This window comes from Natrix helvetica (genome assembly GCF_964273705.1).
Source record: "Natrix helvetica genome assembly, chromosome: 2".
Taxonomy (NCBI): domain Eukaryota; kingdom Metazoa; phylum Chordata; class Lepidosauria; order Squamata; family Natricidae; genus Natrix; species Natrix helvetica.
The window spans coordinates 135,073,251-135,086,444 of record NC_138552.1 but is presented as its reverse complement, the minus strand read 5'-3'; the positions used below and the strand labels follow the sequence as shown (position 1 = coordinate 135,086,444).

The 13,194-nt window shown below is 38.2% G+C and overlaps 1 protein-coding gene across 7 annotated transcripts in view; it reads left to right on the top strand.

The window, feature by feature from the left end:
• Positions 1 to 13,194, top strand: part of PLCB4 (phospholipase C beta 4) — a 180,754-nt gene that overhangs the window by 64,047 nt on the left and 103,513 nt on the right. Inside the window, exon 3 of one of the 7 annotated variants that reach the window (XM_081940157.1) lies at positions 2,037 to 2,084. The exons of the other annotated variants lie outside the window; for them this stretch is intronic. The gene's annotated coding sequence lies outside the window, so the exon portion shown is untranslated. The remainder of the gene's footprint in view (positions 1 to 2,036; positions 2,085 to 13,194) is intronic. 7 annotated transcript variants of the gene reach the window in all.

Here is a 13,194-nt window from a genome sequence, read left to right as displayed (position 1 = left end):
ATAGAATTGATGCGTCACTTTGATGAGATTACTTCTGTGCCTATTAATTAAGGCTTCCTCCAATGCCTGAGGAAACTCTCTCTTAGTAAATTGCTGTCTGGAATTTGAAGAAGAACAGATATCCCTAAATCATGGGTGTGACTCGTGGTATAAATAAAACCTTTGAGTTTGTGTTGAACTACTAATCAGATGCAGATTCTGTGCATGATCCCTCAGAAATTAATTCCCAGCATAGAGCTATCAAGGTATGATACATCTTGAGATTTTCAACTCAAGATCCAAGAACCCTCTTGAAGGGAATGAGAGACATTTTCTGGACACTTGAATCAAAATTTAGCTTTACATCATGTAGAAAGAAAGCTTTGCAGTGGGCAATATGAGCTCTTCCTCCCCTTAGTTTTTTCCCCCTACCCTGGGTCTTTTAGGCAGCTTGAAGAATACTACTGAACCATACCTAATCTCCAATAAAACACTGAGTGGACGTGGAGGAAAACACTTAGTGTCATATGATATAGCAGAGATGAAGATTTTGTAACTGATGGAGTTGCGCATTTAGCAAGTGACAAAAACAAACAGGAGTAGACTAATTAAAAGGGGAAGCAGAAGCCAGCAGCTTCACCACTCCAGCAGAGAGAGTGAGAACTTACAGCTAGCCAGCAGCTAGTAAAACACCTTCCCCACCCCTTCAAAAAAATAAATAAATGGCAAAGCCAGCACTTCAGCAGCAGTTCAGAGCAGCAGCTGAAAGTAACTGAAGGCAACTAACTTGAAGGTGCCTAAATGGTAGCTAAAAGTTATATGCTTAGGCAACAAATGAGAACATAATTGTTTATAGGACCGTTTAGGAATTAGATAAACACATTGGCATAGACATAAGTACAGTAGGTTGGTGATGTCATTGAAATCTTGCCCCAGTGCCTGAAAGCTGTGGTCTGGATAGGATAGAATAGATTGAAATTGAATCTTGGGAAGACAGAGTTACTGATTGTCCTTTGGGGTTTTCTGTCTGCTCCAGTGCGGTCTCTTGATAGGGAACCACTATCCCTGAAAGAACAGGTCCGTGACTTGGACTGTCTTCCTGGAGTTGTGGTTCCTGCTGGAATAGCAGACTGTGGCCAGAGTGGCCCTTTGCTTGGTTGAGGATGGGTCAGAAGAATCTTGCTACAATGGCTCATACTGTTATCACTACTGTAATACGTTATCCACGATTTTTCTTTAAAGGCTACTTGGAAACTGAAGTTGGTTCAAAGAGCAGTGGCCCATGTATTGGACAGTGTTTCCTAGTAGGAGCATCTTACACATGTGCTGTGGCCCCTTTGCTGCATTCTTGAAATCAGCTCAGCCCGATTGATTACATTGGGAAAAGTTGATAGGAGTTCCCAACTTTAGGGTGGCAAAGGGGGGCAGTTTTCAGAGATGTTTTTTCTTGAGGGTTGATCCTTTGTAATGGCCTTCTAATGGACATCAGGTTAGCTCCTACTTTAACAGTGTTGTGGAAGCAACTCAGAATGTCAAATTTAACCATCAATGCAAATTTCATTTTCATTCATTTTCAGAACGCAGAAAGTCTCAATTCATTTGATACCATACTGTATTTACCACAACATACAAGAAACTATAAAGCATTTTCTAAATAAGTATTTTCAATCCACAAATTTCTACCAGTACACCCTCTCTATTTGTCCTGCATAATCCTGAAGAATTTTTGATAGTTTACACAAATAAAAAACACAATTAAAGCATCCACAATCAGATCAAAGACAATATATAACATATGCAGAGAGCCTTAAGAAGAACCAACAGTAGCCCAAAGACTGCCCAGAAAAGCTCCATTTTGAGATCATTTTTTATCATTTATATTTCTCTAAGAAGGTAGTATAAAATCAATAAATTGGCAATTGCATAACAATTGGGGCTATTTCCTTGTCATTTGTTCATAAGAGTATTTGGTTGCTATATTTTTCACTATATTTTTAAATAATTTTTGTACAAAATGTGTGCATTGACATAGCCGTATCCAAAATATTTCCTCATAGGGTGTTTATCAAAGATGGGATTCTGTTGAAGTGCCACAGAAAACCAAGGTAACAAAATTCCAAATTTGAAAAGTCTTCAGAAATTAATGGTACCAGAAAGAATTCCTTAGTTGTTCCATTTGGGGGGGGGGGGGGGTGAGAACTTTTAATGGATTTTATTGGAAATTTCTCTAAAGTTTCAGGACAAGTTCCCTTGGAATTTCTTACTTGTTGGGGTTCTTTTCTTTTTGATTCTCCACAGAGTTATATAACCATTTGTAGGAAGTCCTCTTACAAAACAAGAGATTTAAACCCAGGAAATTTAATCTGTGCTTATGTTATTCTTAACCTCTAAATTTAGTATGCCTTTAAAACAGTTATGCCCACCATTTTGATTCTTCTCCTTTAGTACAGCGGCCCTCAACCTTTTGGGCACCAGGAACCAGTTCCTTGGAGAGAGGTTTTTCCACGGACCTGAGGGGGTGTGGTTTCATACGCTGCCTGCATCCTGCGGATGGGGCTTTGCTTGTTTGTGCAGCTTGGTTTCTGGCATGCTGCTGACTGGTGCCGGTCCACAGACTGGGGGCTGTGGACCCCTTCTTTAGTACATTGCAAAAATAGGGAACCATTTGGTGGCTGAGAATTGCACTCATATAATGGGAGGAGCAGGATGGCTAAAATGGGCAGATTAATGATGCAAATCACCACAAATGGATTGGGGTTTTTGTTTTTCATTTTAGAGCTGGGATTCTAAGATTCTCTTAAAATAATCTAAAGCCAAGGCTTCTATTTTAGTGTTTTCTTCCTAAATATGGGAAAAAACTGGTCGCTACTAGTTTTTAATACCCATGCTCAGAGCAGGCTGTACTGTCTGTAGAAAAGGGGCTCAGATATTACAGTTTGGTTCACTTCTGGATTATTAGTGGCTGATGAACTGACCCTTGCTAACAGTTTGAAAAGAGACCAGAATTATATTCTTTGTGAAATCGTATGCAGGGGGGGAAGGAGGGGGGGGGGAAGTCTTGAAGTATCTCTACTGCTTTTCCTATTGAGGATCAAAGAGGATCAAATATGTCACTTATACAGATATTCCAGCCCTAAAACTCCCTTTCCTTCCCAAATCTTGATTTTATTTGGTTTGCCTGTTTTTTTTAAAAAATAAATATTTATGTAACCCAATTGTATAATCAGAAACTCGCTCCCCAGTGTAACACAGTGGTGGAGGACACAATTATATCTACATGACTTTTTTAATTAATGGAAAATTCTATTATTTTGACGGGAACCTAGGATACAGTTTTCTTTTCATTTAATTCTTAATTTGTGTCTCCCAGCTAGTAATAGTATATTCATATTTTTCCTATTGGGAGTGAAAAAAGGGGGTTTATTATTTGAAGTGCCTTACTCAGAGTCATTCCTATAATAATGTTTGTCATATCGGGAGACCAGTACAAAGGGATGCTTTTTACTACATTTTACAACGGTTCTAATCCCAGTGTATAACCTTCCTTTTTATTCATGATGTCCTTTCAAGGTTCATAATATTTGTAATCATAATTAGACATTTAATACTTTTTACAAGTGTTCTCTAGGATCTAAACTTACATCTTTAAAAATTAGATTTTTCTTTTTGTCACGTATTTCCATTGATGGATAAATACTAGCAGATTTTAGGAAGGCAATTTCTATAACATTTAGCCTTAAGACTTTTGAAAATAATGGAAGAGAAATGTAGGGAATGAACAAGACATAATTCCTAATAGAAAATATTCTATTTACTCAGAGTCTTGTAGCACCTTTTCTGACTAACACATTTTGTTAAAAGGTTATGTCTTTTAATAGCACTTGTTAGTTGACAGAGGACTTTTAGAGTCATCTTGGTTTTTTTTTTTTTTGCTACAATAGACAAACAGTACAGCTCTCCTCCTACACTAATTAGGAATAGAGAACTTGTAGCTTTCAGATGGTTGGTAAATCATGAGTCACGCACATCTTTTTCCATCGGCCATCCAGCTGAAGCTTCTGGGAATTGTAATGCAGCAGCATCTGGATGGAGGTCCACAGACCCTGACAGCTGCCATATTCTCTTGAATTGCGCTGATAGTTTTGTAACTGGAGCAGTATCTTGATATTGTCACATTTCTGTATAGACCTCAGGTAATACCAGGGGTGGGTTCCTGCCAGTTCTAACCTCTTCTATAGAAGAGATTCCACAAATGTACAGTGCCGTTTAGAACCAGTTCCAGCTCCCACCCTCCTCCCGCCCGTCTGCACATCATCAAGATGAAGAGCGAGAGGAGGAATTCTGGGAGTCGAAGTCCACAAGTCTTAAAGCTGTCAAGTTTGAATACCCCTGGTTTTTTTTTCTAAAGGGTTAGGGGTGCAAGGGTCTTGTAACTTGACAGCTTTAAGACTTGCGCGCTTCAAATGCCAGAGTTTCTGAGCCAACATTTTGGTTGCTAAGCAAGAGCGTTGTTAAGTGGGTTTCACCACATTTTACAAGTTGGCCACGCCCACCCAGTCACATGACTGCAAAGCCACTCCCACCTGGTCACATGGCCAGCAAGCCACTCCCACAAAGCAGGCCACACCTACAGAAGAGGTTCTAAAAAATTTTGAAACCCACCACTGGGTAATACACAGCAAATATCATACTGAGAAATGTGAAATTACAACAAATTAAGATTATTTTTGGATGCACTCATGGCTAATATGTATGGAAGAGCCCAGGAGACATAGAGAATAGAAATAGAATAATTGGAAGGACCTTGGAGATCTTCTAGTCCAACCCTCTGCCCAGGCAGGAAACCCTATACCAGCGATGGCGAACCTTTTTTGGCTCGCGTGCCATAAGTGGGGGGAGCGCAGGGGGGTAGTGTGCAGGCGTGCCGCACCCATAATGCAATGCGTGACACCACCACCCCAGTGGGCATGCGTCCACTACAGGCGCGACCCCCCCATTTTTTGCATGCTTTTTTTGCCCTTCCCAGGCTCCAGAGTCTTTATAGGAGCCTGGGGAGGGTGAAAACAGCCTCCCCTTCCCCCCCGGAAGCCTTCCGTAGGCTTCAGGGACCTTCAGGAAGCTTCCCTGAAGCCTCCAAAGCAGTCAAAATGACCCTCCGAGCAAACTGGAAGTGACTTCCCATTTGCTCAGAGGGTCGTTTTGAGCGCTCCAAAGGCTTGTGGGACCTTCAGGACGCTTCCCTGAAGCCTCTGGAGCAGTAAAAATGACCCTCCGAGCAAACTGGAACTCCGTTCCCGAACTTCCAGTTTGCCTGTAGGGCCGGTTTTTTGCACTCCGGAGGCTTCATGAAGCCTCTGGAGGGCCTCCTGGGGGGGGGGCACTTTTCGCCCTCTCCAGACTCCTATAAAGGTTCTGGAGCCTAGGGAGGGCGAAAAATGGCTTTTAAAAAGGGTGAATTCAGCTGGCCAGCACGCACATGTGCGCTGGCCAGCTGACAGGGCAGCGCCTTGTGTGCCCTGACAAAGGGCTCCGCGTGCCACCTGTGGCACGCGTGCCATAGGATTGCCATCACTGCCCTATACTGTTTCAAACTAATGGCTATTCAGTCTCTTCCTAAAATCTTCCAGTGTCGGGGCATTCACAACTTCTGGAGGCAAGTTGTTCCACTGATTAATTGTTCTAACTGTCAGGAAATTTCTCCTTAGTTCTAAGTTGCTTCTCTCCTTGATTAGTTTCCACCCATTGCTTCTTGTTCTAACCTCAGGTGCCTTGGAGGACAGACTGACTCCCTCTTCTTTGTGGCAATCTCTGAGTTATTAACATTTCCACCTAACGTGTGTGTGTTTGCGCCCGTGCAAGAGAGAGAGAGAGAGAGAGAGAGAGAGAGAGAGAGAGAAACTGAAACAAGACACACCACTACTATAATTATATTTTATGACTCCTTTTCCATTCTAAAAAGTGAAATCATGATCACAGTGATCCATTTTCCCTCTTTCAACACACATTTGTTATTAACAATCAACCTGACTGATCCACCTTCACATTTCATATTAATTAAGATTGCATCTATTTCTTCTACTGCTTTCCCTGTCATTACCCAAGGGTTTAGGGACACTAAGTATTTTTACCTACGAATACACTGCACCAAATGGTCAGGCATGTTTATGTTTTCTAAACTTTCATGACTACCTCTTTACCTGAAGTTATGTTTGACAGGCAATTTGAAACTCCATCAATCATTCCTGTTGTATAAAATTGAAGGAAGCCTCCTGTCATTGTCCGAGAAGGGCGAGGATAGAGAGTCATCTGGACAGATCATCTAATATACCAATTCAATCAATTCATCTTGATGTGGATCCAGCAAAAAGTCATTCTGATCTCTCTGAACTTAGTCACAATAGACTACTGAGGACTCTGTTCTCATGGATACAGAACAACCTAACATCCTAATCTGGACAAAACAAGCCACAGGGGTTTTTAGAGGATTAGGATCGATGTGAGCTGTTTTTTTTTCCACTGCAGCATTAAATTGGGCTGGTTTTCCTGTAGGGTTCATTTTATGAAGTTATTCAATATTACTTTGGATTTTCCCCCCATTGTATTCTTGCCCTGAGTTCAATCCCTTGGAAATTAATAGGCAGTTCAATAAATGATTCTGGAAAGCTGGATTCTCACTTTAGCTACTGTTTTATTAATAGAGTGGTATATAAACATTAATAGTAATGAATTTGTACGAATGATTTTTGTCACTATTAGCAGTAGAAAAGAATGCAGTTGGTGATCTTAAAAAAAAAAAGCATAAATACAGAACAATTTTCATAGTAGAAGTGCCAGAATGGCCATTTTATGTCCTTTAATTTATAATAGTAACAACAACAAAATAAACTTAATTTGGTGATCTGCTGGTTTAGCCAAAAGGAACAAGCTTTTACTAGATTAAATCCTGGAAGAACTCCAAGCAAGAGCAGATTATACTATTTCTTGAGCTGCATACAGCAGGGCAGCAGAGTTCCGATCATCTTAAAATCACAAAATCTGGCCTTGACCAAAAAAAAAAAAAAAAAAAGCCCACATAATCATGTGCAGCCAAAAGCATCCTCCTTTTAAATATAAGCCACAGGTTCGCAGGGCAGGGGCGAAGGGGAGAACAAGAAAACCTTACCCGCCTAAGCTGGTCACTGGATCTTTGAAGATGTAGGACTTTCAAATCCTACTTAACAAGAACAGCAGTTTACTCAAGGCTGGATTGATAGAGGCAGGCAAACAAAGGAATGTAAACCAAACAGAGTCTCTGAACAAGAAAGCTTGCCAGAGAGGGTTTTGCTTTCAACAAATACATTCAGAAGAGTAGTCAAAATCTAATCAAAAGTTCAGAAAGTCAAGTCAGGGTTGTCATCCAAGGTCATAGTTTTACAAACAAGATTGACAAGAATGACAAGGCAAAGGAGGAAATCACATGGTTGTTTCCAACAAAGTAACATGGGTCAGGGGTGAAATTCAGCAGGTTCTGTAGAACCGGTAGTGGAAATTTTGAGTAGTTAGGGGAACCAGTAAATACCACCTCTGGCTGGCCCCAGAGTGGGGTGGGAATGGAGATTTTGCAATATCCTTCCTCCAAGAGTTGGGAGGGAATGGAGATTTTGCAGTATCCTTTATCTGACACGCCCACCAATCCACACCCACAGAACCAGTAGTAAAAAAAATTGAATTTCACCACTTCAGGGTTGCCTCTTAAATCAGGTTGCTGCTAGCTATCTTTAATCAAGCTATTGTCTTCCTTGGCAAGGAGTGTCATTGAGCATCTTAGTTCTGCTCTTCACTTTACTTTGCAATGATGTATTATTTCTGAAGCGCTTGAGAACTGTTTGTTGGCTGAAACCAGATTCCCTGAGAACTACAGGGGTTTTTAATGCTTTTTTGGGTGCTTGATATTCCATCCCGCTATTTCCTTTCCTGATTAGCTTGGCTTTACCTTTTGTCCATTGGATGGCGCTGTAAGATCTGAGTTTCAGGAGGTTTGGCAAGTTTAGTTATTTGTTTAGTGATTTTAATTGACATTTAGCATAATTAGGCATGTGACATTATAGCATTCTTTTGAGGTATTGATTAATTTGGAACAGGTTGTTGTGAAGAATCTGGCACTAATGAGATGATTTCTAAAAAAAGGTATTGGTGTTACTTGGTCTTATGACATTTTATATAATACTTGAGGCATTTTTAATAAAACAGCATATAATTGTAGATAATATGAATGTATCAATTCATATTAGTGCTGTTGTTTAATGGATTATAAACTTGATCTTTAGTCTTCAGAGATTCTGTTGATCACTTGATCTTGAAGACTCAATAGCAGCAGGCTTTTGCTATAATGAGCAGTGTTACAGAAATTGTGGATTAGTCAGTAGGCTTATTATAAAATAAATAACAGTATGAACTTAATTGGATGAATCTAAGCAGTGACAAGATTGCTTACCAGATATACCGTCATTGTTGTATATATGTTTCACCAATACAGTTTTCTCAGATATGAGGTATCTGTGGCAGGAGAAGACAAAATTTTTAAAATATATAAAAAGAAATCACTTCCTTTCATTAAAAATGGTGGGTTATGTCCTTAATGCAGGTGTCATATAGGAACCCATTGTATTTTGAAAACAGGCTGCAAATAATAAGTTAGATGAATGGAAGATCAGAAGCAAAAATTATCATGGAGGGGTTCTTAATATAATGCCTGGGTGTCCACAGTTCCACTAGATGGTGCCCTTTGACTTACAAAATATTTTTTCTAAAAATTTAAAATGACTCAAATTTCCAGTTTTTTACACGTTTTATGAGTTCTCACATAAGATTTGGTTAGATTTTGCCTTTGTACTTCAGTACTTTTCATTTAAAAAAAAAACAAAAATTATTACTGGCATTTCTTGTGTTGTGAGAAATTGCAAAAGGGTGTCTGCCATTTCAAAAGTTTACTATATCCCAACCTAAAGGAAAGAGCTACATCTACTTAGGCCTTATAGTATTTGTACATCTCATCTACTGGGCATTAGAAAAGAACGGGGTAGATTGGAAAAGTAGCTTTGTTCAGAAGCGATCTCCCTAAAAAACTTAACCTATTTCCTATTCCATTGCTGCCTGTAGCTATACCATATCTTGCATTGATTATGTGGAAAGCAATCCAAGTCTGCCTTCCCAAAAATATTAAGGGTTCCAGGCAATATCAAGTGGTATGGGAAGAGGACTTGGCAGAGTTGGAAGGAGCTTTCTGTGTCACCAAAGTTCCACCCTGTTTCAAGTAGGAATCCAGATTATCTAGGAAAGGAAAATGTCCACTTCTGCATGAGTGCAGAAAATAGAAAAGAGCCTTGCAACTCTGTGACTAATTGGTTCCAGCCAATTTCCTTTGGGCTCAGAAATGGGAAAGAAATCAGGTAAATGTTTCTTGGCTATTTATGAGAGGAAAACAGTTCTTACCACTTGGCCTCTTTTGTCATTTGTTAACAAATATTTTGTTATTTTTTGTATTGATTGGAAGATGGAAAAAGAACAAGGCATTTGATATTAATGTAATATTAGATTGATTTCATAACGTGCATATTTACATGCATTTGCTTATAGTTTGTGGCATTTGAAAGGGGGAAAAAGGACATATTATTATTTTCAAGTTGTACAAATAATTGTGATAATTCCAACATGTTAAAATATGCCGTTTTCAAATTGATTTATTGGAGTAGTGTCTATGAATATGTTCCTTCTCAGCTTGCAAGTCCACCACCCTATGGCTAGCTATGGATTTGTCAGGAGTATGAAAATTCTCAACTATTAGTGATTTTGCTATTCCATCCAGTTTTTCATCATCTTGGTGCCTTCCTAAAGTATGTTAGATTAATTCTTAGAATTCCTAGTCCCAGTGACTATTCATGGGAAGATGTAGTTGAAAGTACCTAGAAGTATTAGGTTTTGGAAGGGCAAGTGCTTCTTTCAACCATCATTACCATTAATAGCATTAACTCAGTTTGGCCAAAACACTGTGAAAAAATCCACAGTGAACCAACTATAGCTGCTGTTGCTATCACAAAACCATCTCATCTCAGAGATGCAAATTCCTATCCCTATCTACATTTTGTAAAAATAAATAAATGCTTTTCTCCCATCAGGAGGGAATAGACTGTGTTAAAAACCACTGGTGGAGGAAGCACATAGGAAATAAAGAGCGCATAGCTGTTGTCCATTATCTCATTACAAAACTGAAGTCTAATCTTTTACAAGGAGAGATAGTAGGCTACAAACTAAGCATGGTAGAACATTTTTCTTTAGGTAGGTATGTTTCCAAACTGCTTGTACTTAGAAATTGTGTATATTTTTATTTATAAAGATCAGTGCCTCAATAAAGAACATTTGAAAGTAAAATCAAATACTTCTAGAACAGACTATTTGATATTTAGAAAATTTATATGGCTGCCCAACACAGTTATGGTGACTCACAGAAGAAAAACTCAAAATACAAAACCCAATATTACCCTTACTGATTTTTAGCCTCTGTTATGGGTTTCCATAATTCTTCAGACAGAAGCACCATAGATTTTTCAGTCATCAGAAAAAGTCTGATTCTTTTGCCATTTAGTTGCCAATATCCAGAAATGCTTTAGATTGTAAGTACAATTTATGACTACAATTGAGCCCAAAATTTCTGTTGTTAAGTGAGATATTTCTAAATTAATCTGACCCCATTTTATGACTTTTCTTGTCATAGTTAAGTGAGTCACTGCAGTTGATAAGTTAGTAACTTGGTTATTAAGTGAATCTGGCTTCCCCATTGATTTTGGGGCATAGCAACGGTCATATATATGAATCAGTTGCCAAGCATCTGAATTTTGTGATCCTGGGGATGCTACAAAAGTTGTAACTATGAAGAAGGATCATTAAGTCATATTTTTTAGTGCTGTTGTAACTTTGAACTGTAACTAAACAGACTGTTGTAAGTTGAGAACTACCTATATCCTCCTGGAATGAATATCAGGCTGGACGGGATTTCTGGGCACTAGAAGAAAGAATATGGAAGCAGATGGGCCAATTGCTGGCATATAGGTGTAGACTCCAACTATGTCCTTGCCTCTGGGTAGTCCACACTTCTTTAGAGAAAGAAGTTCTAAGGTTGCCTGAATACAGAAGTTACATAAGTTCTTCTGTGCCTTTTTTATATCTTGAATTTCTTGTGGTATTATAAGGCACAGAAAGAACATGAAAAGAACATGGGAAATCAATGATTTGATAATGACATAAAAGAAAGAACAAAGAGTGATGAATCCAGAAGGAAAATCTTATAAACAAGTTGTTGCATAACGTTCTTTTGCAATTAGAATGTCTCAGTTGTTTTCTCAGTAACTGTACCTTTTGCCATTCAATATAATTGTACAATTTAAGGTTATAAAATGGGGAACTGCATAGATTGTCATGTTGATCTTGGCAGTGAGAAAATCTAATAATCTTTCCAGTCATTTTTCAATTTGGTTTGTTTTTTCTTACAATAATTTAATAAGTCGACCTTCAGAGCTGTGCCACAAATACAGATAATGCTTTGTTTTTGCCTTTTTTGGTTATTATCCTTAGTTATTTAATATGTTTAATAGTCCAGATAATAAACCCATACGTGTAACTACAGCTTCAGTTTAGCAATGGGATAAGGTAACATTTACTGTTTATAGGATCTTCCTGAGATCAAGCATAATTTGAGGTTCTTGCTTGCTTAGAAAACAGTTCACATTAACCTCTTATCTAAAAAAAGTTGGAACTAAACTAGGGGAAATGGCAGGAAAAAATGAGAACCGGAAACATGTAATATAAGCCATGATCAGTGTGCTCTAGCCATCATGTGTTGCATGGATTTGGGCTACAATTCTGAGAATTCGGGATATTATAGTCCCAACCCACATAGGAGAGAAAAAGCTGACTGAGAAAATATATAATGTTGTTTCCTAAATTATACAGAACAAAATAGCTAAATTTTCTTCCCTCTCAAAAGATCTCTCTTGAATTTTCTTACTCATTCCCTATGTTTGTGCGTATTTAAAACTTCCAGAAAGAAAATAAATAAATCCTGAAGGACAGTAAAAATAATGGCTGCTGTCTGGTGGTTGTTGGGATTTTTACATTGCAGACAGAGTAATTTTGATATATTCCATAAAATTGGAATATATATAATTCAAGTCCTCTTCTCCACACATAGTGGCCAGTAAACAAAGAGCTGTTTTAATATAGGGGTGTTCAATCTTGGGAACTTTAAGGCTTGTGGACTTCAATTCCCATGCTGGTTGGGGAATTCTGGGAGTTGAAGTCCATAGGTCTTAAAGTTGCCAAGGTTGGACACCACTATTTTAGGGCTTAATTTGTGCCGCACAACATATTATTTTTCTAGCTTTTTAAAAAGATCGTAATTGGTTTATATGGTTCTTTGGATATGGTTGTCATCATAGAATCCAGGATTGCCAGTGATCACCAAGACTTGGTATCTGATGGACTCTCTACCCATCTGAGATTTTATCTTTATAAATTAATAAAAAAAATCAGAATTCGCTATAGTGGTAAAGTAAACTGCCAGTTTCATTTTCATTTCCAAGAATATTTCTGGCTTATGTAAACTGAAAAATAAAAATTATGGGCAATTGCAGCCCAGCATTGTATTTGGAATTCTGCCCATTTATCTGGAAACAAGGTAATGCAAACAGAGATAATATGGGGTGTCTTGTGGGTTTGCATGTTAAAAGAGGCCTCAGATACATTTTGGTAAACCAATGGTTTATAGCTATTATGTTCTATACCAATCCTTTTCTGAACCAGCAGCCATTGCACAATAGCTTCCATCAGTAAGGCAAAGAAAAAAGAAAAAAAAGAGAAATAAATTAAAGAAAAAAAAGTAAAAGAAAAATGAAAAGAGGCAAATTCATAATTGTACTTATAAATTTACCGCTAATATAACAAAGTCTTTTTGTTTTCCATTAGTATTTCAATTCCCTTTTAAAGATCTTCCAAAAACAACATCCAGTCATCTGCAAAAGCCCTTAACGTATACGTTCTTTTTAAATCTTTACTCCCACAATCTTCTCACTTTCTACTACATCTTTATTCAATATTTTAAGGACAAAAATAAACAAGAGAGGAGACAGTAGGCATCTCTGTCTTGTTCCCTTTTGTATCTCACAAGGCTTTGTTAGATCTCCA